At 44.0% G+C, this 25,128-nt stretch overlaps 1 protein-coding gene across 1 annotated transcript in view; it reads left to right on the top strand.

Moving 5' to 3' along the window:
* Window positions 1-16,569: 16,569 nt before the first annotated feature.
* PIK3CB (phosphatidylinositol-4,5-bisphosphate 3-kinase catalytic subunit beta) overlaps window positions 16,570-25,128 on the top strand; it is a 91,156-nt gene continuing 82,597 nt past the window's right edge. The window contains exon 1 of the mRNA XM_065845025.2: window positions 16,570-16,674. The gene's annotated coding sequence lies outside the window, so the exon portion shown is untranslated. The remainder of the gene's footprint in view (window positions 16,675-25,128) is intronic.

Here is a 25,128-nt window from a genome sequence, read left to right as displayed (position 1 = left end):
GCTTTCCAACTCTTGGCCTCTTTAGAATCCCATGCGTTTCCATGTCTTGGATATTCCTTTATCTTGTCCTCATCCCTGACCTGCCTCTGTGCATTATAATGACCTAGAAACCCAGCAAGGTCCAAGGGCAAGGCATCCTCAATCCATTGGAAAGCACAGCTGTCATCACTAAATATAGTAAAAATAGTGGAAGTTAGAACTTCTCAGGTGGTTAAAGGGAGGGATGATGTAAAAAAATTCCCTATGTTTTAATAGAAGAAGAGAAAAAAGGTGACAGAATGAAACAAACCAACCAGACACAAGCTGCTTATAGAGTCTGAGGTGGAATCAAAACAATTGGAGAACTGGGGATGAAATGGTTAAAAAGCTCCCTGGAAAAAGTTTACAAATTTAGTGGTCTTTGTGAAAATAGCAAATAAACAGCAAAGGGCTAAGTGAAGTACAGCATTGTGGTCATTACAACATAAGGCAGAAAATTAGTCATAACCTCAGTTTAGAGCCTCAAGTGAGTAACAGAATGAGCTTTCTTGGGGATACCTGCAGTATCTGTCTCAGCCTGACTAGAGAAAGGGGTTGTAATAGATTACTTAATGCCTTGAGTTTCACAAAGCACAAATATAATTGAGCATCCCAATTTTATTCCCTTCCTCCAGAAGATGGCAAAAGTTAGCTGGACTTAACACAGACAGATGGAGAAAACTGTTTCAGGACTGTGCTATACTCCAGTTTCAGGACACCACTGGTTTAATGCTCCAGATGGAAGGATTGATCCCAAACCCACTGAGATCAGTGATTGTTTGGAGCAATCAGCCACAGTACCTCTAGCGTGGCTGCACTGCGTGTGCCAGGTGAGGTGCTGTGCTCCTGGCAGCTGAAGGGGCTCTCGGCTGCGGCACCTGTGCATCTGGGAGACACACAACTCCCAGCTTAGATCGGACGTTTCCCTTTGTCAGGAGCGAAATTGTCTGTGACATCTCACAGAGATCACAGCCAGAAATGCAGGTGTGAGAAGTTTAAATTTCCTACACAAAATACAAGAGACGTGAACTGTGGTATTTGTTAGTACTCACAGTATTGCAGACCTTCTGCTTGAAGAAAAATCCCTTAAGACTCACTCCTTGAGTACCAAATAAGTTAGTTCCCATTAATATAGCATATATTTTGGCTAGGACAGAGTGCAGAACTTGCATTTATAGAAGAACCTTGACTAAAAAAAGAAAAGAAAATATAACAAATATACAGAAAGAAACATCAGATTAAGTACAGATTTGAAAACAAGGTATTTTCTTCCAACTCAGCAAGGAACTCTAGAAAAAGGGAAGAAATATTACTAATAAAATCAGAAGAGACACAAAGTAAGTGAACAGTTCATTTATTTTGTTCCTGTATTTAACTGCTCTGGCAGTTTATAGTTTCAATATTAGAAAAATGTGAGAGCATTTGAGAAAAGTGATACACTGAAGTCAAGAGGCTTCCTGCCAGTAGAGAAGGAGAACTGAGGACTGCTTGTTTAAAGGATGCTTCTGAGGTGGTTCGGCTTAACCTGGTGCTTATCCCATGATGAAGTTCTAATTTGATTCCAGACAAATTTGTCCTCACAGTTTTTTTCAGCCTAAGGGTTTTGACAGCCTCTGCAGCTGACTGAGCAATGGCCAGAGGGGATTTGTGCCCGTGCCCATGCCCTTGGAAGGGAAGGGAGCAAAGAACCAATACGGAGGGTGTTACAGACACCTTTGCAAAAGCCAACAGGCCAGGAACCCGTGCTAACAACACAACAGCCCATGACAGCTATTTCCCTTCTCAGATCTCCTCTAGGAGGAGGTAGGCTGCATCCCTAATTGGCAGAAAGCTCTAACTGTCTTCTTAGATACCTTGTGTCAGGGCAGGACCTGCGGAGGTGCAAGGCCACATGGCCTCCACCAGAGCTGCCTTAACATTGAGTTCTGGTTTTGGACAAGGTGCTTCCATTTGAACACACATTTGCTCCTTTGGACAGTGCTCAACATATCACTCACATTGCTCAAGACCCACAGTAAGGCAGTGATTGTATCTTCTGTTATGAGAAAGCGCTCATGTCACAGTTGATTTCTGCAAAGTCATATCTTTATTATTCAAGCCAACTGGGAATTTTTAACAAAGTGATTCCCTGGCCCTCCACTCCCTGAGAAAATGCAAATTTATTGGAACAAAACCTTCTTTTTTTTTTTTTTCAGGGAATCTTGTTATCTCTCAATTTCTGGCAGAGTTGGGTTTTCTTGGTAATACAAATGTGCAGAAGGAATATGGCCAACTAACTGTTTTTAGCAACATGAGAAACAATACCAACCACGGAGAATGACCCCACATTGCTTTCATTTGAATGACTCCGCAAAACTGATCGTCAAGAACAGATTCCGATCAGGTTGGCAGAGTCTTGCAACTGCTGCTTAGTTCAATCCCAGCGGCTGCGTCACGGATGGTTTCCCTAGCTGTTGAGGCAGAGGAAGCAGTGAGACAATAGCTACAGCCGTAGGAAGCTTTCTAGCCTCACCCCTGCTTCCTCGTGGCAGCAGGGGTATTACCTGTTTCTCTGCTCTTCTCCGTTGGGTTCACCTTCCTATCGTCCCCCTGCTCTGACAGTTCTAGACAGAGGGAGTCACCTTCAAAACCCAGCAGAAATTAGGTTGTTCTCTAGGTATGTATTTAGCAGTGCACTGCTGCAAGCTCTGGAGAAGCTGATGCAGCGTTAATAGCTCTATTGCTGCCAGATGAAAGGAGGAGAGTGTTCAGATCTTATAAATCAACAGATGTTAAAGAAGTTTCTGCCTTCTCTCTTAGACTGCACATCAACAGAAACGTGGTAAAGTGCTTTTTTGTACCGTTTAGCATCTGACATTTCAGCACATCTTGTAAGTGTGCATTAGGAGAGTGGAATGTTGCTATATTTGTACTTGCATATTTGGAATGAGAATAAAATCTGGAGAGATGCAATGTGCACATGGAATGTTTTCCAGAGGGACTGAGGCTGAGGAAATCCAGCACAGCAAAGTTTGAGCTGCCTTGAAATTTCAGGCTGCAAATGCAGGGAAGCAGAACATATGTTGGTTTTGAAATGGAAGTGAAAACTGTTGAAACTTGTAGCTGCTTCTCCAAACCCTGCTTAATTATAAAATACTGAACGAATGTGTTTGAATTTTGCAGTTAATCTCAAAATGTCTCGTTTCTTCATCTTGTGTCCTAGGATATCAATGATGGCCCTTTGTCTGGTCACTTCAGAACGGAGCTGTCATCGTCACAAGTGTCATCTTTAGGGAAGTTGGGCTTTCGCTGCTGAGAGCTGGTGGAAGCAGCACTGTCTCACTGCAGCCATGGTACTGTGCATCAGCACAATCTCTCCTATGCTTCTATCAACAGTTTCCTGTTAGATCCCCTCTTCCCTGTTAGTGAGGTCTCTGGAGTCATCACAGGTCTGCCATCAGCAAAGCTACCCTCTTGATGAGTCAGGGCCCTTAGGACACTAATAGGTCCCAATGAGCCTGAACAGCCTCACCTGGGGCCTCCACCCACCCCCCTGCCCATGGCCCAGGTGCCTCTTTCAGCTCATCCTAGAGATTTCAGTCTTGACCTGAGCTACATAACAGGAGTGTGGCTCTCCAGCCAAGGTCATACCTGTGTCTGGACCCTGTTGATCTGGACCCTAACCTACAGACTGGTGCTGCAGCCTGGCCTCAGACCTGCCTTGTCACTGTGGGACTGCCTTGGAGACCTGCAGGGAACAAGTGTGCTGCTCGAGTGGTGAGGAACAAGCAGCCTTTGCTGCATTTTTATACGGGAGGTGGACTCCAGTTAAACATTTGAGTAACTTCTCCATCCTTGTGAAGAAAAAGCAAGTTCTGTCCAGAGGTGAAGGAACCCATCTGCATAAGATGCAGGAACTCCTTCCTGGTAGCTTTGTGCAGGGAGGGTCAGTGTATTCTAGAAGGTGGAGGTAATTGCAGAGGCACAAGTTGCAGAGCTCCTGTCTGTCTTCCCTCATTTTCCAATATTTCTCCTCAATTAGCTTGAGTGTTGCTTCTCCCTTCTACATCCCCTTTTCTGCTCCTACCTGGACTCTGCTTTGTCTTTTTTAAGAGCAATATTAGCTTTCAGGTCTCCTGTGCTTCTTTTTCAATCACCTGTGCTCTGCTGATCATCTACTTTGTTTCAAGCAGAGCCTGCTAAGTCTGCCTTTACAAATAGTCAGGTCCTGAGGGAGTGCAAGGGCATACTGCTTTCTCTCCTTCTAGAAGGCCTTCAGACTCTTCCCTGTGATGTGAAAAGCTGAAATGAACAGCTCTCAGGGGTTTTCCATTGCAATTCGGCCACTCCCCAGGATAACCTGCCCTGCGGCCACGCTACAGTAGGATGTGTCCCTTCCCTCCTGTAGTCCAGTCCCATCACCTTCCCCCTTCATCTGAGCTACAGAGGCAAATCAGGGCAGTGCTGGAGACAGACTGCAGCCAGCCTGGCCTCCCCACATGGAGAGTGAGCTTAAAGGCACTTGGAAGGAGATTGGGCCAGGAAAGGCTGTAGCACATGCAAGTGAAAACATAGATACAGAGGGAAAGGCTTTGGATGTTGCTGCAGTCCAGGTATTGTAAGAACACTTAATATGTCTCTTTTTTTTTAAAGGAACAGATAGGTAGATATACCTTGTTTTATGGTAATAGAAACTTGTCTTTTACCCCAGGCATGATAAATTCCTTTCTTGGTAGACCTGGAGATCTAGTGCTGAGCACAGATTTGCAGCTTGAATGTTAATAAAAGGGCCAGTTGACCAGAGAGCAGAGCCTTGGGCTGTTAGCAACTGCCCACCAGAGAGTGGTCACATCCTGCAGTGCCTCTGCTTTTGGACTGTTTGGGTGTTACAGGTGTTCATTTCAAGGCACAGAGGCAGGTGATAGTGGGATCTAGCAAAAGAACAAAACTCTGTGCCTTTACCGCTGCATTAGCAAGCTGCTTGGGAGCCTTCATTGGACACAGCACGATGCCTTAACCCTGTCAGGCAGGACTTCACCATGTCCGTGTTTGTATTAATATTAGTACAGGAGAATCTTCCGCAGTCATCTGCTCTGTGCTAATGAACATTTGGCTAAGGCTCCTCTGAAAAATCATTCTGTTTCCAGACCGAGTAGCTGTCTTGGGCTGAGCATGCTTTCTGTCACGTTCCACCGTTGTCTTGCCGTTTAGGCTTGTTTGACGTGGTTTCTTCCATTACCGAAGTGATTCCGTGTTAAGAGTCCCGTGTGTTGGCTCTGTGGGCCGCGCGGCGCTGCCGCTCCCGGCCGCCAGGTGGCGCTGCCGCCCCACCCCCCGCTGCCGGCACGGGCAAGGGGTCCCAGGGGGAGTCTGCCCGCCCCGGTTCCCCGCCCACTCGCACCGGCTGCCGCCAGCCGCTCTTTGGGCGGCTCGGCCACGGCGGGGCGGGCCCGGATCCCCCCGCACCTGTCCCTCCTCCCGCTGCGGGAGACAGGTGCAGCGGTGGCTTTGCTAATGTCCCCGGCTAAAAAAACAACAAACCCAGCTAGACAAATAAATAAATATTCAGGATTTTAGATTTAACCTAATGTGTATTTGCAAAGTGTCTGGTATAGAGGGGCCCTGACTTGGAGCTGCTGGACAATAAAAATACTCAGAATCTTAACATTCCACGAGGTCAGCAGGTGTAAGAAAATCTCAGTAATGGGCAAGTGTGGAGTCGTGTGTTACTGTGTCACACTTGGCACATACACACTAGTCAGAGTTGCTGGTGAAGTCCTGAGGGCGTTGCTGCCAACTTCGATGGAGCTGAAATTTCAGCTAGATCTTTTGTTCAAGAAAAATCAAGTGTTAACGTACAGCACTTGTGAATTACTGCCTCTTGGGTATGTGATGCTGTGTTTGTCCATTGCTGAGGTCCTAAGGCTTCCTGGCATGTTCTTCAAGGGGAATTAAAATGATAATTTACAAATATCTGACTGTTTACTACCCTTGCTCCAAGTGGAATAAATATTGTTATTTTATAAATATATTTATAAATACACATCCAATCTTCTCTGGATACAGAGGTTTCTCGGCTCAATTTAAATCTTGTGGGAATGAGTTTCATAGGTTAACTATGTGCTGTAGGGAAAGGGATTTTATAATTTAAAATGTTGCCTTTCAAATTGTATTGAAGTTGTCTTGTTCTTGTATTATTAAAAAGGGGTAACCAGTCAGCCTAGAGCTGACAACAGGGACTTAAACAACATGTGCTAGTGTCAAAACATGTTAAGCACAAACAGGTTACTATCTCCTCCTGTTAATGTCCAGGCTCTCTCTAGACTCCCTGTGAATTCCAGTGTGAAAAAGTATTTCCCTTCTTCAGATTTGAGTTCTCCACCCTTTCTATTTCCTTGCCTATCCCTGTGTTCAAACATCAAGACAGGAAAGAGCCAAGCTCCTGTCTCCCGTATTGATCCTATTAATTCCAGGGTGTGCTTAGACCAAGTCTTCTCTCATTAACTTCTCTGTCCTGAAAAGTCCTGGTCTTTCAATCTTGATGTGAATTTTCCCAGGCCTTATATCATCAGCATCTTTGTGAAGACCAAGTAGTCAACAGCTTGAGGGTTGGTTAGTGTTTTACCACGAAGCAGGCAGGGCTGTAATTTCTCTTCTTTCCCAGTGCCTTTTAGCATGGCTCATGATTTTTTTTCTGCAAACTGAAAGAATAGCTATACAATTTCACATAATCACTGCCATAGAGTGCCCACATATCTCAGGTTCCTACAAAGATATTTTATTTTTTCACTGTCCGGTACCTCAAGCATCCAAGCACCTTGTTGCCTTCTTTGGCCATAGCTGTGTGTTCCAATGAAGGCTTTCCTAAGCTGTTTGCAGTAATACCCAGATAGATTTTTGTATTGGCACCATTAGCTGTGAGCAGCAATGTCTGAAAACAGCCATGCCTTATTACTTCACTGAAGTACAATTATTTCTTAAAAAGTCAAGGCTGCGCTAGCCTTGATTTTATCTCCTGTAGTTGAAATTTGGCTTGAACTGCTTCTATCTACAGCCAGTAAATAGAGACAAAACCCAGTCCCTCAGCAGTAATTCATTCACCTATGGCCCGACAATGTCTCCAATTATTTATTTGGTGGCTGTTGCTTGGCCATGTACAAGATGGGGTGAGCAGTGAAAATGATATTCATTAGGACAGATAGGAGCACTGATGAAAAAGCAGTTTCAACTACTGCTGAATGATTTGAGGAGTGCATCAGAGATTACAGTATATTGGATGTAAACTATATGTTTCTCAAAGTAGTAGGAGGGGACATCAAAATATGTGCATCTTTAAATAAGCTGGCACCCAGATCTTGTTGCATATATCTAAGGTTATCTCAACAGGCCAACTCCCAGACTTTACTGAAGTTTGCTTATGTAATGTCTGAAGTTTTTTTCCTCTTCAAATTTTGTCCAGAGAGCAGCTGTCAGTGAATTTCCAGTAGTGTTCTGAGTAGAGGGTATGGCCAGCACATATGAAAATAGGATAGCATTACTCATTATAAGAAGCGGCAAAATCTGGCCTGTAGATATCACCACTATTTTTCCACTTATACAAAGTGTTGATCATATGCCAATAGAAAAAGCTGCCAACCGAAACATTTTAAGAAAGGAAACACTGTTTGAAACCTGGCAAAAAATGCTTTCCTTCCCTGAAATATGTACTGAACATATATAAAGAAGACTCAGAAGAAGTGCCCAGTGAGGTTTAACATTTTTTAATCATCTGGATGGATTTGTCAAAGTTTTTCACTCTTTGTTCTTTAAAGATGAGCACTGTAGTTAACACTATTCAGATATTCAGTGTTATTACACACTGAAAACAATGGATAATGTAATGCAGTTGGATAATTCCAGCAAAAAAAGCAATAGTATAACATTAAAATGCCAACACCATGAAATCTTTGTTGGTTTAAAATGCCTTTGCTATTCTCCCACTTTCTTTGTTTCTTTATACTACTGTTTTTTCTTGTAACTGAAAACATCAGATGACCACTAGCAATGAATACGCAGCGGTGCTGCTTCCCAGGATGTGTAGCTGCAGCCTCTAAGCCCAGTGTTACAGCAGCAGCCAGGATCCACGTGGCTGATTGTTTTGCACACATAATGGTTGTGTATTTACGTATCTCTAAACTTGTTTTTCAGGATCTGTGGCTGCCTGCGTATCGTGAAGCTCACTGCTTAACAACAGAAATAAAGCACTTGTCAGGCAGAAGCAGTGCGTCAGTGCAAAATGGAATTCGCAAGACTAAAGTTTACACGAGGCAACAACAAAATCTACTGTGCCATTCTGTTAGGCAACAAAGGTAATTTGTTATGCAACATAATGAGGACTTGTGTGTGGTAGTCAGCAACGGCTCTCAGTTACTGGGCGTTGACATCAACAAGCACATGCAGCGCGCAGATATAAGAGAATTGCTATACATAGCAGAGAATTCAAAAGCTTTGTTGTTGTCACAGGGGTTTTCCCCCAACAAACACACTGGGACTAGTCCTGCCATTCTGTATGATCTGGGTAGGACCTTCATCATTTCCTTTTGAGTTGGTCTGTGTCTTAGACTCGACCATCAGCTTAGGGGCCACAAGGTCAGGGCTCACAAGAGTCATGCATTTCATGTGGCTCTGACACATTTGGCAGATCTCCTGCCAGCCCACAGAATGACAAGGAAACAGCGAGTGTGGGGGGAGAAGTATGATACACTCATAATGCTCATTACAGCTGCCCAAAAATCCATGATGTCCAATCTCACATGTTCCACTGCTGCTATAAGTAGGTACTCTCCAAAGCCGGTTCTCCCTCCTACAGGGAAGCAATGGTCATGCACCTACTTTGCAGGTAAACTACCAACAAATGGGCTGTGTGGAGAGCTGGGAATAGAGACCTGGCTTCTAAAGCAGTGAGGTTCATCTGCTTTGCTATATCACCTTTCAAAACAAACCTACCTGCTGGTGTGATTTGGCCTCTTGTTTATGATGACTTAGGCTGCTCTCTGCCTCCAGAGTTGGGACCAGACCCAAAGATCCTGTTTGCTGACATTCCAGTGCTGTCTCACAAATGCTTGTGTAACTCAGTGCTGTGTATGTGCTCTCCTGGCCCACACTGAATGTTTCCCTTGTAATTTACCTGGAAGAGAGAGTCTGGGAGAAATCTTTTCCTGAGAACTGCAAGGGAGAGTCTGTGTTCAAGTTTCACTGAAATTCATGTAGGAGAAATACAGAATCAAGACTGTGCCATGCAGCAAATAGAAGACTAAGCTGAAGCTGTGTTGCTAACTTTAGTCCTGGCAATCTGTGGGATTGGTTCTGTTTCTTCAGTGTGCATGTAACATTGTACCTTACACATGATATTCTGGGATAGTCATGATCAAACAACAGTTTCATTCAATGACTGCTGTGTTCATCTGGAGTTAGTGCTTGATTTTGCCTCAAACCACAGTTAAACCAGTCCAGACCATGTTAGGGGAAGCTGCACCTGTAGAAGTGTCAAAAGTCCCTGTTTCCTTGTACGCTGTGACTTAAGCATCACTGTCGGTGGCGGGATGTTGGAGTTGTTCTGACTGTGCCAGCGACTCAGCAGGGGCCTGATCTGTTTACTCTTACTCAAACAGCAGCTCAACTACTTAGCACAGTTATGACTGCAGTACAGTTAAGAGTAAACCACTCTGTCAGCCACTACCTTAGCCAAGCTACTTTACCTCTTGGGTAACATGGGAGTACCATCACTATGAACTCACTCCCCAGTGCTTGAGAATTTAACCAAACAGACTGAAATAGCTAAAGAAAAGCTGTGAAAGAACAGCTGCTTTAGTGAGTTATGGTGTACTGTTGGGTATGACACCCAGGCCAAGGCTTTCAAACTAATACCTGATTGAGAAAAAATTTTGGTTTAGGGCAAAACAGGCACCTGTACTTAATTTCCAGAGATGTCAGGCACCTATCATTCATCACTGGCTTCTTTGCATTATAAGGCAGATGGGGTTGTCTGGCTCTGGTTTTCTTGTGTGCTTTTTAAAGCCTCTTGAACCATAGTTATCTAGTGCTGACAGAAATATTTTAGGAGTCACCATGATAGAAATACTTCATGATGATACTGTTTTTCTTAATTTAAGCAAGGTTAAATTAATTACCAACCAAATAAATTAAATGAAACCTAATCAAATGAATATTGCATCATAAGAAGGAATAAGATTCCATACTGTGAAGATAAGAACCAAAGAAACCAACCCTGCATTTCATGCAGAAGATGTTATCTTGCATTTTCGTAGATATTGTATATGTAATTAAAGCCATCCTTAATGTGAAATGGTGTTAGCACATCCCTTGCTATTTTGTAGCAGTTGTTAGACTTTGTAATGAACAAGTATAAAAATATCACAGGGACTCTAGAAAGCATCAAAGTGTCTTTGCAGACAATGACAGTTTTGAAGCAAACCCCACAAGTATCCTTGCTTTTTCATAGGGAAACATCTTGTAAGCACCTGTCAGCATGAATGCCACTTTGCATCAAGAAAACGCTGATCATGGAACACTCTGTGTAGTGTCTGCAGAAAGCTCACAGGTGAGTCAGCCAGTTGGCTCTTTCTGTAGAGCAAATTCAATGTGTTTTCAAATTCACAGTGCTGCTTGGCTGAACCTCAGGGTCATGCTGAGGTGAGCTGCCACGCTAGACAGCCCCACGCGAGCTGCCCTCCCAGGGGTACCACGCTTGGCTGCGCGGCGCAGCAGAATTGTGCAGCGGTAGGCAGTCTCGCGTCAGACGTGCCGGAGGGTTCTCTTTCCACTTGAATGCAGTCACTTGCAAATATTCTCCTGCTTCGTTCCTCTGCAGCGCTGCTTGCAGGACTATTTCAAGGTCAAGGCTGTTAAGCAGGCTGTGAGCGCAATCCTTCCACTCAGACTGGTGAGGTCCACAGTACAGGGCTGATTATTTACAATACACTTGCGAAGTACCTAGTGCACTAAAATGTTACTTTCCTCAGCATTTGCAACCTGCCTAGGAGCCTCACAGTTCATGTGCCTTTCGTGCATCTGTCAGCCCCACTGCCTGTCCCCCGGGGTCTCCAAGTGGGCAGCTGGGCTACCCAAGCCTTGGGGCTCTCACCCCAGATACTGCTTGCAGGGAGCAGCTGGAGTGATTGGTGCTGGGGATTAAGGCCAGCTTCTGGGATTCCCTTCAGCCAGCCTTTCCAGCCAGTCTTTCATGAGAGTGTAGGCAGCAGGTGAGCACCCACCTTCCAGCAGTGCCAGCACTCAGAAACACTTTTGTCAAAATTACCTGTCCCTGAGGTCTCTCTGTCAGCACCTCTTTCTCCCTTTATTCCCTTGTCTCCTGCCCCTGCAGCAGAGGATGCACCACCACTTCCCCAGCCCTCCTTGCCCTGTTCTGTGGAGTTGGGTGTTTCCTTTCCAGCACTACCTGAGTCAGGCACAGCAAGGTGAAGGAACAGCTTGGTAATGTTTAGCCAAATGAAATATCACATGTAGAGCTGCACAGAACTCACACGGTTTCCATCAGCAGCTTACCAGGATATGAATGAGTACAATTGTTCAAAAAACAAGGTAAGAAGGATTTTCTCGTGTAGGCATTTGAACTGAGATGTGTTATGGCAGCAGATGGACGTGTGGAGTCATGTTTCAGGCCTCTACTTTACTGTCTTCTAAGTATTGTATTAGTGGCTGTCTCATCTGGTTGGAGATGGTGGGAATTTTCTCCTTGGCAGGAAGTTTGCTATCTGATTGCTTTCTGTGTGGATATTTTTTTGTGCAAATAGTGTATCTGTAGTGCTTTAAAGTCAGTGTTTGAGCTCAAACTGCACCTAGATAAGTCAGGAAATGTAGCAGGATTTGATTTTAACAGTTAGAAGAACCAAAAACTAATAGACTGCAAGAGGCACTGTACCACGTGAATGTCAGAGAAAGGATAAATAGGACTGTTAAGGACTGACAGGTGACCAACCGACTTTAGCTGACCAAATTGAAAGTTTTTATAATGTAATCTAAACTGAGTTTCACAGCAGGTGTGTTACAGGTATTTACGAAGTGCTAGGGCTTGGTAAGTGCTGTTAGTAAGACGAAACTTGAAATTAGGCACTTTGAAAGTCATTACAGGTTGAGTGTCTAATGAAAAATGAAAGAACGAAATTAGCAGGAACAAGAGAGCTCCCACCAGAGCAATAACCCAGTCCCTGAAAGCAAACGGCAGCCTCTGCAGAGGCAGTTAGTGTGCTCTCTCCTCACAGCTGCCTGAATCTTCTCTCAAGACTGTGGCTTAGCTTAGTTTGGCCTTTGTGGTCAGCACAGGCTGATGTGAATATAGTCTGAGTAAAAACAATTAAAATCTCACAATCTGCCTCTGAGAGAATTTTGGCTATTTTTTTCAGGAGTAGTCATGCACGTTGCTAACAGCAAATGGTTGTCTACCAGTAGTCAGTCATTTCATAGCCTAATCTTACTTTCATACTTCTTAGCTAAAGAGTAAGAAACACTCAGAAATCTGCTGTGTTCATGATATGCAAAGATCACTTACTGAAAGGGAAATGTCCGTGAGGAACGTGCCAGTTTCTCAACCTGCCACCATCTTCCCTCTGCTCAGCCTCCATCCGCCCATGGTTTGCTCTGAAGGCTTCTCCAGCGCTGCTCACTACCTGGGGATTGCTCCTGTGCTTTATAGGAATGGTTGGTTTTGCCTGCCTTTTCCTCTTCCCACAGCAAAAGCAAAATGCTGAGCATTCCCACTCCCCATTCACGGAGTTGCTGTGTGTGCCAAGGGAGTCAGAGCTCTCGGTGGTATTGCCAGACACTACTCTTAGCACATCTGCTGCTGGGTGTGTGGATGCGAGGGGGGTGTTTTCTGGTTTTGAGTTTTCTTGTGAGATTCCGGATCTTTAAAGTTATGTTTATAAGAGAAAATATCAACCTTAAAAACTAAAACCACCAAAAACCCAGTTGTCATCCTTATAAAAAAGTAAATAATTTAAATTAGTAATACATTATAAAAATATATTTTTTGCCCTAATGATTGCACGAAAAAAAAAACTTAGGAATGAGATGCAGCTGTAACCTAATAGTTCAGGCAGAAATTAACTGATAATGAATATGAAATCATCATACTTTTCAAGTCATTTGCATGATTTTTAAATGCTAAGTATTGGCAATATAATCTCTTTAACAGCTAAATTCAGGAGTACTATACTGCTTTTTCCTCCAAATAATATTATAACAATATGGAAAAGTATGTTTAATACTATTACTTGATTAGAATTGGGCAAGCATAGACAAGCAAGAAATACGGAACAACATAAACCCAGTTCTTTGTGGACTTTACAGGACCATCAGGACATTGTTATTGCTTATCAAAAAGCATGCAAATAGCTCCTGGATCCATTACTTACTCAGGGAGTGAGGCAAGATCTTTTTCTGTAAGCCTTCTTCCAGGAAACTTGCCATCCTCAAGGTGTGTAATGAGAGATAACAGTAAAAAGAAAAAGCAAGAAGAATAACAGGCAGCACTAGATAGTGACAAGAATACAAAAGATTCTGGGAAGTGGTGAGGGAGAGGCATGGATTGTCAGTATCTGAGGAGTGCTAAATACGCTGATAAGTGACAACTAGGTGAGATGAAACTGTGTTTAGGAGTATATAAGTTAGGCTGGGCAGACAAGCTGTCTGCAGACTGAAAAATCCAACTATGCTAGTGAACATTCAAAATAAGATTTCTTCACAGCAAGAGCAAGAAACTGAAGAAGTCAGACTTGTCTCTGCAGTACCTTAGTGCTTCTTATCCTCCTTTCAGGCAATGCTTAGGTGCTGTGTGCAGTGTGTGGGGAAAAGCCTTAGTCACAGTGTGTGGAGGGTGGAAGAAGTATTAGCCACGCTCTGTGGAAGGAAACTGGAAGTTTGGATCAAGGAACTGTCGTAGGGATACTCAGTAGAGAAGTAGAGGAAGCAGTGCCTTTGCACTGGTTGGTTCTCTGTGATTTTTAAGTCAACACATTAGCTCCCTTCCTGTAGGTGGAATTATTCTAGTTCATACCGGGATGTTGAAAGGAAGTAGAGTCCTTTCAAAGCATGGTTTAACCTACAGTTGCCATGAAAGCTGCTGGTAAGGTGCTGTCAAAAGTCCTTTCAAGAAGAGCAATACCTCAATCAAAGTCTGTCAGTTCTGATATGAACTCAAAAGCACCAGCAATCTTTGAGACTTACTGGTGGAGAACACTTCAGAAGGTCCTGTCTGAAATTGTTTCTCCTAATTATTCCTTCTCAGCTGCTTACAAGGCTTTTATCACATCTGCTGTTGATTTATACAGGCATTAGAATAGGTGCCTGAATTTAGATTATTAAACGACCACTGCCGGGTATAGAAGTGAGTACTGGCTCTTCTGTGCTGAAAGAAACCAACAGGTTATCTTCTTTTTCCTTTAAGAAGGTGTTTGTTAAGAAGTCACAAGTACACTGGGAAAAGAAGGAGAAAGCTCTGGTTTAGTCTGGGTTAGTTCACTCATCTGGTGGGTAAGAAGCTTGGAGCTGTGCTATGGAGGGGGCAATGCAGAGGACACAACCAGCAGGCAGATGAAGGTTGTGTCTTCTTGTGATGTGGGTTTAAGCCAGATACATTTTTGTTTGAACTCTGGCTTTATTATTTCTACAATTCAGGTAGAAGCTGCATGTGCAGAGTGCCCCAAAGCCCTTCTCCCTGTGGGAGGGTGATGTTGCAGTGTGGTACTATGAGTGGTAGGCAGGGATATTTGTTCAGGGAAGGGGAACCGACACGCTGCAAGAAATGGCAAGGAAGCTACTGCTGGCTATATTTTGTTCTCTGTCAGTGGGGAGGGAGGGCTCTGCTCATTCCAGGAGACAGGGAGAGGGAAGAGCTCTGGCACTGCGCATCTGCAAAGCAAACCCATAAGCATGGTCTCCAGAGGAGCCTGGGAAAGGAAACTCCAGGTGGAGGCAGCTTTGGGTTCTTTTGTTCTGTGACACTGGCCCTGCTCAGACCAGTTTGTGAGCAGCACAGCTGTAAGAGGGGGTTTAGAATTGCTATTGTTCATTGCAAGCTATTGCTCATGCAAAGCATTAAAAGAATGTCAGGCTTCAAAAATACGATGTTGCTGCATTTTTAACATACTTTTCAACCTTGTATGTTTGAAAATTCTCATTAAACCTTCCTCCAAGTACTATAATTTACAAGAGACCATTAACCCATGTTCTTCTGCTGACGAACACCATTCTTGCTGCTTATGACAGTCAATAAAACAGGAATACAAGGTTCAACTTGCTCTGTGGGATGTCCCAATCCTCCTACAAGGGCATTTTTTTAGATTCAGGCTTTTATTAGAAGCCACCTTTGTCTTTGGTCTCCATGATTGAGGCCATCCCTTCTGTGGGGGCTGCTTACTGTCCCTCTCTCAGCTCTAACAGTTGCCTTCTGTCTCCTAGAGGACACCCCTTGGTCTTCCCACCAAACATAGCCTGCAGTCGCAGAGCTACCATCTGACATGTTGCCAAATGTGATGACTGGATTTGCACATCTGTGAACACTACACCTGAAGTTACAGGTTTTGACTCACTAAAGCACCATCTCCCGCAGTGGCCCAACACTTAGTGGGTGTGCTGCTAGTGAAGGCTGGCACCAGATGCTACTGAAGTGCAGGGGACGGTGCTTTGGATGAAGCTGTTTTGATGACTGGCTGGAGGTTAGTGAGGTGTCTGGGTAGCTGGTTGCTGCTGCTGCTGCCTGTGAAACATGCAGCAGTGCTGTGCTGGCTCAGGCAGGCCAGAGTGTCCCTCGTCTTGCAGGGTGGTGCCTGTGGGATGACATGTGTCAGCCTAAGGGGCTGACAAGGGGCTCCTGTGTGAATTTTGTGCTGGGCAGACGGCTGTGGCACACATGACATTTGTGGGAAAGGCATGCACTGTGGATGGGCAGCTCAATTCACCACTGTGAGACCTGGCTGGGAGGAGGAGGTGTGAGATGGCAGGGTGCAGTGCCTTCAGTTAGCCGCGGCAGACTTGGGCCCTGCATCACCCATCGGTGTCACATATTACCTGGTCCTTTCCAGCCAGTTCCTCTGGGGGAACTGGAGACTGGCACTCAATGAACCGGCAGATTTTATTGCAATAAAAAGAGACAGAGGGGGAGAAAGTAAGGAATGTCTGGATAGCATTTAGCATTAATTAATATTTTACTACCAAGTGCAAAGCCATCACTGAAAAAAATCATGCTTGTAAATTTTGGGGGCTGGCCTGCTGTTCCACGCAGGGCGAAGGTGAGTTGCTGTCCCGGGGCACGGGCAGGGCTGGGCACGGCGGTGACACGCAGGCAGGGCCACCGCTGGGTTCCCTCTCGCCCCGAGGTGCTCCCGAAAGACCAACGCCTGGGAAGAGAACAGGAACTGTACAAGAGCCCTTGGGGGGAGCAGGGTGCCGGCAGCCCCGCTGCAGCCCGGGATACTCCATGCCAAATAACCTTTACGAGTAAATGTGCCTTTGCTCCGGGGCAGGGCCGAGGAAGAGGAGGAGGAAGAGGCGAAGGAGGCGGAGGCGGCCGGTCGGCCCCGGGGTGGGGCGGGCAGCCCGGGCCGGGGACGCCGTGTCGGTGCGAGCTTGCGGGAGACGGGCCCCCGCCAGCAGAGCCGGGTAGGACAGCGGGTCTTGTTCTCTATTTCACTTTTTACCTTTCCCCCGACCCCCTCCCAGGACGGAGAGCCCGTGGCGCGGCGGGCGGCTTTCCTTCCCGGCTGGGCTGTGTGGCTGACGGGGTTGAACTGCCGCTGAGCGCTCCTCGGCACAGGATCGCGGGGGCGGCGCCGCTCTGCGCTGGGCGCTACGGAATAACCCGGGCTGAGGGACCGGGACTGCCTGGTCCTGCCTGGTCCTCTGCCGTGACAGCGCCCGGCCGGGCATCGGCTTCTGCGGCGGCAGAGATGAGTTCGTCCCTGCTCCAGTTTACTAACAACCGGCTCCTTCCTGGCTGTGGGGACTCTGATTGTAGTCCCCTCCCTCTTGCTAGCGCCTAGGGCTTTTTAATTTTATGAGAAGCTCCTCTGTCCCACTTCAGCGGATGCTGGTTGAGCGGCTTCCCAGTCTTTCACCGTGGTGCATCTCCAGGAGGTGAATCCTCCCTCCCTGGAGGTGCTTATGGGGTCTCTTTCCATTTTTTGAGAGGAGGGGATGAGAAGAGGCGTTGCGATTGAAAAAGATCGGATGCTGCTGCATCAAAAAGAAAACAAGGAGAAAAAAAATCAATCCTGCCAAGGAGCTGTGACTACAGAGGTTAATTTAGCAGAGAGCAATGGGAACAGGGCCTCCAGGAGGGAAACTTCCAAACCCCAGGAAGGTCTGGCAGCTGCGGGGAGTGGGGAAGTGTGGCTGACAGTGTGTCTGAAGCCAACACCTCCTGCCTGCCAGCATGTGTCAAACCGTTTAGGGTGCTAATGAGAAGAATTCACCAATTAAGCAACATTTCATACCTTTTTCCTTTAATGTTTTCCAAATGTGCTGTCCTGAACTGTAACCTCAAATTTTTTAATAATGTGACGCATTAATGTTGCCTGTCTTCTGTAGCAAGGTGTTTTCCTTAGCTGTGATTAATCACCCTGTTTTTCTTTTCCAATTAAGCTGCTCTCTTGGAGCACTGAGACAACCAGTGTCTCATTGTATGAGCTCGTCTCAGAATTATCAGCAAGTTTGTCTGTCAGATTGGAATTTTTATTTTCAGTTTCGGGTTATTATATTTTGCTGGCAATTGTAACATGTAGGAGGTTACTTGAGTCAACTACCTGTTAATGCATGGTCAGACTGGGAGTGGTCTGATAAGAGCAGAGCCTTGATTGCACACACATCCGTGCACTTGGCTTCTTGCAGACTTTACGTCCTGTAAGAGAGTTCAGAGAACTACTGAGCCACTATGGGTGATCTGTTGCCTCCAGATCAGATCTGTTAAACATTTGAAAGTGGTGTTCCAGTAATAGTTTTTGTACATTAAATACAAAGATCAGCGAGTTAATCTTTGATGTTATCCAGATGTTGCGCAACATTCCCTGGTGAGCTTAGTCCATTTTGGCAATAACCATGGACAGGTACTGGAGTTGGGCTGCATGAGGAGGGGAAGAAAGTGGAAGGAGCAGCCAAGTACTTGCAATTCCCAAGCATGAGAAGAGTCTGGCAGTGCTGGGCTGGGGCTCCTGTTGCTGGGGCCTCCTGTCTCCTGATGTAATTGGCTTCATCTTTAGCAGTGACAGCCTCAAGGGTCTCCAAAAACGGTGAAGAGCAGACCTGATCACCAAATGCATTATTTTGCTGAAAATTTTAAAGCGAAGCATATTACTTTTACCAACACTTGCAGTATATTTTTTTTAAGTTTTGAATACTTTTGATTGACAGCTTTGACTCAACTGCAGACAGGCTTCCCTGGCCAGGCTGTATGTCCCCAGCTGTGTCGTCATCTCCCCGTTGGGTGATCTCCCACCGCCTGGTGGGAGCTGTGCTCTGGCGAGTGCATCCGGGCGACTGAACCACAGCTCCAGTGAGGCACTGCTTCAAAGCCAAGTTTTTGTTGAAAAACATAGTAGATCTGGTGGTTTTAGAAATAAAACACTGAAATACCAGTACCAGACAGAGTGTTTTGAGTGGAAAGCTTTTTTTTTTTTTCCTTGTAGAGCCGTGATTTTCAGTAGGAAAACATCATGAAGGGAGTTTTTTCAGCAGCCCCAGGCAGCAGTTATTAAGATTCAGTATTAATGGAGGGATGAGAAATGAATGCAGTCAGTCTTGTCTGTTTCTTGCCTTGACAGCATCCATGAATGAAACCCCAACTGCCACGTCATCCTGGTGTGGCACTTTCTTCCCAGAGAGTAGGTGGCTTGTATAAATCTTTTTGCTTTGGTGCAAAAGCCTACATGGTGTATGTGGCAATACTAGTCCCTTTCATGCCTTCGTGGATTTTTGTACGCTGGTTTCCTATTTCCTAGCCTAACAGAGCGGTGAGTAGCCAGGTTTATTTCCCACACTTATGAGGCATACATGGAAGTTTTTAGGACCTGGGAGTTCTGCTGGGATGCTGTTTGCTGTACCAAGTGCTGTTTTCAGGGAAAAATGTCATGAGCAGGTTCTAAACTTCATGACTGGGGATGCCATGTTTCAAGTAGTGAGTCTTATTTTCTGCCTTGCATCATGTTTCTCTAAGTTGGTAGTGAATTTTAGCAACACTTTTCTGGCCTATCCTGCAGGAATTACATTCAAGCTTGTCAAACACTGTGGCTGGGAACCTTCCTCTGCAACATCTGGACATGGGCAGTGCTGGAAACAGGATACTTGGCAAAATTAACCTTGTCTCTGAACTATTGTGGTTTTTCTAATGGAATTAGTTTGCCACCTGCATCTCTCTGGGGTGTGACTTTATTTTAGAGATATTGTAAATGTATAAACAACCTTCTGACCTTCCTCACTTCCATCTTTTGCTTTCTTCTCCATTTCCTTCTCTTCCTCTTCATTCTCTCTCACAGTCCTGTGTCCTTGCAGATGTACCTCACTGCTGGCTTGAGACACGTTACCAATTGACCATTGTTTCACAGCTACTTCAGACAAGAGGACGAAAGAACTTGCTCAGTGGGACAGGTAGACTCCAGGATTTAATGAGCACCCCCTAAATATCATATCATCTAAGCTCTGAATTTTTTTCTGAAGGCATCACAGTACCCTGGTTCTCACCCTTTGACTCCTGAGCATTGTGGCAGCCCAGCGGAACTCAGTGCTGGTGCCTCTGTGCGTATACATCAAGTCAGCCTCTCCATTTCTTGTACAGAATGGACTTTATTTAAAGAGTTGTGAGCAGTGAGATCGGAACTCCCCAGTGACACACTGACTCAGGAGCTCAATTACCCTTCCCAGGGTGATGCTGTGAGAGATAGGTTTAGTATTAGTTTTCATGGAAGTTTCTCAGATATAAGGAATTTGTGTTCAAGGTCTGAATATTTGGGATTATATTTTTTTATTTATTGTAATCAGTCAAAACATTGGCACTGAAACTTCTGTGGGAAGGTTGCGAACTATTAATTATTTTCAGTGTACTTGGCCTAATGTGAAGGATTATTAACATAACCAGTCTTGCAGGTGATGATAAATTCGACAAGCATTACTTCTACTTTTTAAAGTGTTTGTTTTCATTATTATTAATCTTTCACACAGATGCCCTTTTCCAGCTGACACGAATTCCTTTTACCACCAACCTAAACCTTGTACTTTGCCAGAAATTTAGGATCACTTTTTAAATAAAATAGTTTCCCCCCTTACTTAACATAGCAACCAAAAACAGGGCTTTCATTTTGTCTTGTAGAAAGCAAAACATGGTGACATTATCTTAGCATTGCAACGTTGCCTTACATTAATTTCTGTGTCTTCCCAATACTTCTTAAGAGGAGGAACATGTCTGCTAAATCACAGGATAGTTTTTGTCTTCTCATTCAATTAAACACCTTGTCTCACCAATATGGCCAGGAGGAAAATAGTTTTCCATTGTTCCTATGTGTTTACTTTCAATATTGAGTGTAGCAGCCTGGATCACAGAGGCCAGACTGCGAATGGACTTAATGGTGGTGAAGAAGATATGGACATTTGGGACCAGCTTGCACTTCTGTTCTACCTACAGCCTCCTTCGTCAGGTTACTCACAGCTCTGACATAATATTGTCAGCATACATGTAAGCATTAAATTGCTTTTGTGGCCTTGATGGACATCTGTTTTGGTGAATATATATATCTCCAGGTTGAAATGGAAGACAAGCTACGTAATCTTACTCATTTTACTGCTTCCATTGCATGTATTGCAAGCGTACGTTTGTTGTGCGGTACTGCATTACATTGACTACTAAAGTGTCTTGTGGGCTTCATGACTTTTGAAAATGGAGCAATAAAATATAAATTCACGAGAAAGTAACATGTGTCCCTAAGACTTTTTGCTTCCTATTACAAACACAGAAATGTGAAGCAATGTAAATAACTGCTTATATCCCTTTTCCCTACATGCCTCCCCAATTAAAATGCTGCAGACAAGTAAACATTAAAAAGGAATGTCTATTTCTGTCTTGACTTTTAACCCAGATATTATTTCAATGGCAAATAAATTTCTGTCCTGCCATTCATCTTTTGTGACATGGTCCAATGACTAACAGTGTAAACTATACTTAAAAATACAATTATAGAGAACAAAGCGATGACTGAGAAAAGCTGGTGTTGTCAGTACCCATGACAGGGCTCCTTCAGGAGTGCAGGTGACATCAGAAGTCAGCAAAGTGTCCTCTCAACTTTGTTTCGTATGATACAGATACAGATGAATTCTCTTTGTTCTATAACTAAGCTCGCAAAGTGATGGTAACTTCCTCAGAAGGGCTCAAACCTTAGTTAATACCGTAGGGAACTTTCTCGTGAATGACCTAAGTGATTTTTACAGTCTTCCTTTCAACTTTTTAACTTGCCTTTCCTCATCCTCCCCCCCAACCCGATTTTTCAGCTGTGTGTTTTATCTACAGTATTTGCGCTCTGTTTTTGGTAAGTGCGAAGGGAACACGGAAATCCCATTTTTCACGTTCCCCAGCTGCACAACCAGCATATTATAGTTCCACCTGTCTTGGCAGGGATTTCCTGTTTTAGAAGATTAATTTTGTTGAGTAACTCTGAGTTCCTCTAAAAGAAACTATTTTCTTTTCCTGTATGGCAAGGGAGACTGCAATCTTCTGAGGCTATAAACTTGTTTATACCTACCAGTAAAGCAGTTGCTACCATGTAGGGATACCTCACTGTCTCGTTTAAATTCTGTTCTGTTACACAGATGTAAATCCAAGTAACTGCTGTGGCTTCCTTTATGTCTTTTAGAGATTGTTTTCTGTGCAGCCAGAGTTTTTCATCCAACTAGAAGTTTGCCTTTTGCTCTTATTATTTCTTCTTTCAAAGTCAAAAGTCACTATCTGTATTTTACTATGTCTCAGAAAATGACTGCCTTGGATTACTTCAAAACTTAAATTCTGCAAGTGTGCAAAAGCGGTTTCTAATGTAGCTGCCCAGTTTTGCTGGCCCTATGTATTAATGTGGAAAGTATTCATGTGGTAACAGTTTTCACTCATTTTCATTCTTTCTTTTTCTTTCCCTTCCCCTTTTTTTTCTTTCCCTCCTGTTCAGCTGGTTAACTGGCTAGTGCTTCTGCCTCACCCAGTGAGATTGTTCTGGGTGAGTTCCAAAAGTCGGAGTGTGAGGAAATGGCCTTTTTCCTACTGATTTTTGCCTCTGACATATTGGCACATTTCTTACCCTGTTATGAAGTGCATTTGTACATTGCTTATTAGGAGAGCTATATTCTGCCTTTGTACTAATTTTGTTGGGATATCATTTGACATGTGTGGTACCATTAGGTTTGAATATTGACATTTGAGTACAGGTGCACTGTTTGTCTTCATCCCCCAGAGATGCACAGTCAGAGCCACAATACAGTGAAGCCTTGGTATACTGGGGCTCAGGAAGCTGAAGTGGCTGGTAGCGACTGCTCCCGTAAGACTCTCCACCCTTTGTAGTGGGAGGAGGACATAACGTGTACATGAGGCAGTGCCAAAGCTTTCTGATCCAAAACAGAACCTAGCAGACAGATGAGACACCTGTGAAGTGAAGCAGTGGGGCAGTACGCTGAGCTTGTTTTCTGAAATATGTCAAGGTGGTAAGTGAACCAGAAAGAAGAGTCTTGCCACGCGTTTTTGCCCAAAGCTCAGTTGTCTGCCTTTGCTAGGCTGAGCTTCACAGCAAAGTCCGTCTCCTCGAGCAGTGGTGGGTGCGGAGGTTCTGTCTGCAGGCAGCCAGTGCTCAGGCTGCTGACCAAAAGTACTTTCTCTCCCTGAAGCTCTACAGGTTTGTGAAACCATGCTGTAGTAACAAAAGCACATGGCATGTGTGGCATGTTCTTATTTTATTCACCTCTAAAATATGAGCAATTTTAAGTCTCATTATTGAATACTCTGTTGCTACAGTTATTTTTAGGCAGTTACTGGGAGGCATAGGCAGGTTGGTTGAGATAAAATAACTGAGCCAGAACCTACAGCAGGGCTGATGCGCTTGTATGTGCCCTGAGAAGGCAGCCCCATTTCTTGGGATTTCGTACAGTCATGTAGTTATGGTTTCTGTGTACTTCCTAGAACTAAAATACTAAAAATAATCCTAGACAATTTAAGTTTGATTGCATTACTTTAAACTGGGAACATTTTGGACACATAACTCCATAATTTTAAGCAGTCTTAGGTTTTGCTGTTTGTTCTTTCTTCCTATGCTTTTTTTACTAAAGCCTTGTGTGCAGGAGGTCTCTTCATAGCTGGGAATTCCCAGATTTCCAAAGTGCCAGAACTTGGTGCATCACATCTCTGAATCTAACATGGTTACAAGTGAACATGAAGCCAAGATGCAGCACGATGGGAATAGTAGAGAGACAAGGCTAGGAAAAAAATAAAGGGGACAGTGTATCATCCAAAATGAATAGGAGAATGTGGAGAGAAAGGAAGGAGTTCATGAGGGACATTGAGATTTTTAATCTTGTTTCTAATTTAGGCATAAGCTATAAAAATATGTGTTCATATATCTCTCATATGACTTGCTTTGAAGTCTAGTAAGATTTTTCCATGAATGAAACTCTTTGTTCCTCTCTCTCTGACCTGTCATACTCAATCTTTTAAAATAGCTACGATTTACCAGCAACTGTAAGAAGATATTGGAACTGGTCTCCTGATTCCACCCTAGCATCCAGAACCAACACACCAATCAGTGGTTAATAAAAGCCGTAAGAAATAAGCAACCTGGTCTACATGTGCCGTGGACACATCACTTATTGGAGATGGCAAGGCAGCACAATGAAATGTTGTCCCATTTTTTTTTTCACTGGAACTCATTAAGCCCAGATCTAGCCCTGTTGATTTGAGACTACTGTTGATTTGAAATTAAGAAAGAAGTTCCTAAGAAACAGTTGGGAAATACTATTCAAAATATGTAAATTTTTTCCCCCTCCTGTTCTATGTCCACGTGGACTTTTGGCCACAAACCAGAGTTTTGTGTGTATTTTCCACTGTGTACTTCATTTGTCTCATGCAGTTTTAAGGAGTTAGACTAAAAGATGTCGGCTCTGCTAGAGAGCTTTTGTTTTTTAATCTGATATCACAAAATCATTTGATACTGATTTTAAAACTCACACTGACAAAAACTAGAAAAATAACTTGACAAATGACAGTCTTCTGCCAAATACCTTTGAATAAGTCACACTCAGCTAGACAATTTGGAGAAACACTGTGGAAAGAAATTTAGTTAAGCTAGTTCTTTAATAAATTTCCCCTTAATATCATTACAATGAACATCAGATAGGAAAATCTGAAAGGAAAAAGGTGAATTTGAAACCTTGGAAAATCACAGTCAACTAGATGGAAAGGCTATAAACAGATGGGATGAATTGGAAAAGGGCAAAATGTACAGAACCTGACGTGCTGAGCACAGACTGGTTTGGAAAGACAGTTGAACTTGGCAGGATTGCTCATGTGTGTAAGGTTACATGTGTGGATATGTGGAATCGATCAGTGCAGACCCAGAGCACAAAGCAAATGGTGTTTTTCTGTGCATTAAAAAGGCAAAATGTTAATTTACATATTCACTATCTCAGTGTCTGTCAAAGAACTTGATGAAGCAACTGCTGTGATGCAGAACTGGCAATAAACTTGCTATGCAGGCATTCATTTATAGCCTTCTGACTTTAGAAGCCTTAAATCTAATCCTAATGTGTTTATGTGCCATCATTTGCTAAGTGCAAAGCACTTTGCTAATATGTAGATGAGTTTTTTGGTACTGTGTGTTTGGTAGTGGTCATGTGTATCAGCTGCGACAGCATGTTTTTCCCATCAGTACGAAACACAGATGGAAAACTCATGTTTAGTGTAAAGACTGAGAGGAGCAATGTTGTGATAGCTGAGGTTTCTGATGGTCTGCAGGCAACGCAACAGGTGCAGGTGTGTGGTAACACTTACATGTGCTCACTGAACACGTGTGCTTGAATGTTATGTTATGTTAAGACGCATCTTAT

This window comes from Patagioenas fasciata, chromosome 9 (assembly GCF_037038585.1).
Source record: "Patagioenas fasciata isolate bPatFas1 chromosome 9, bPatFas1.hap1, whole genome shotgun sequence".
NCBI classification, from domain to species: domain Eukaryota; kingdom Metazoa; phylum Chordata; class Aves; order Columbiformes; family Columbidae; genus Patagioenas; species Patagioenas fasciata.
This window is presented reverse-complemented; position numbering and strand designations above follow the sequence as displayed.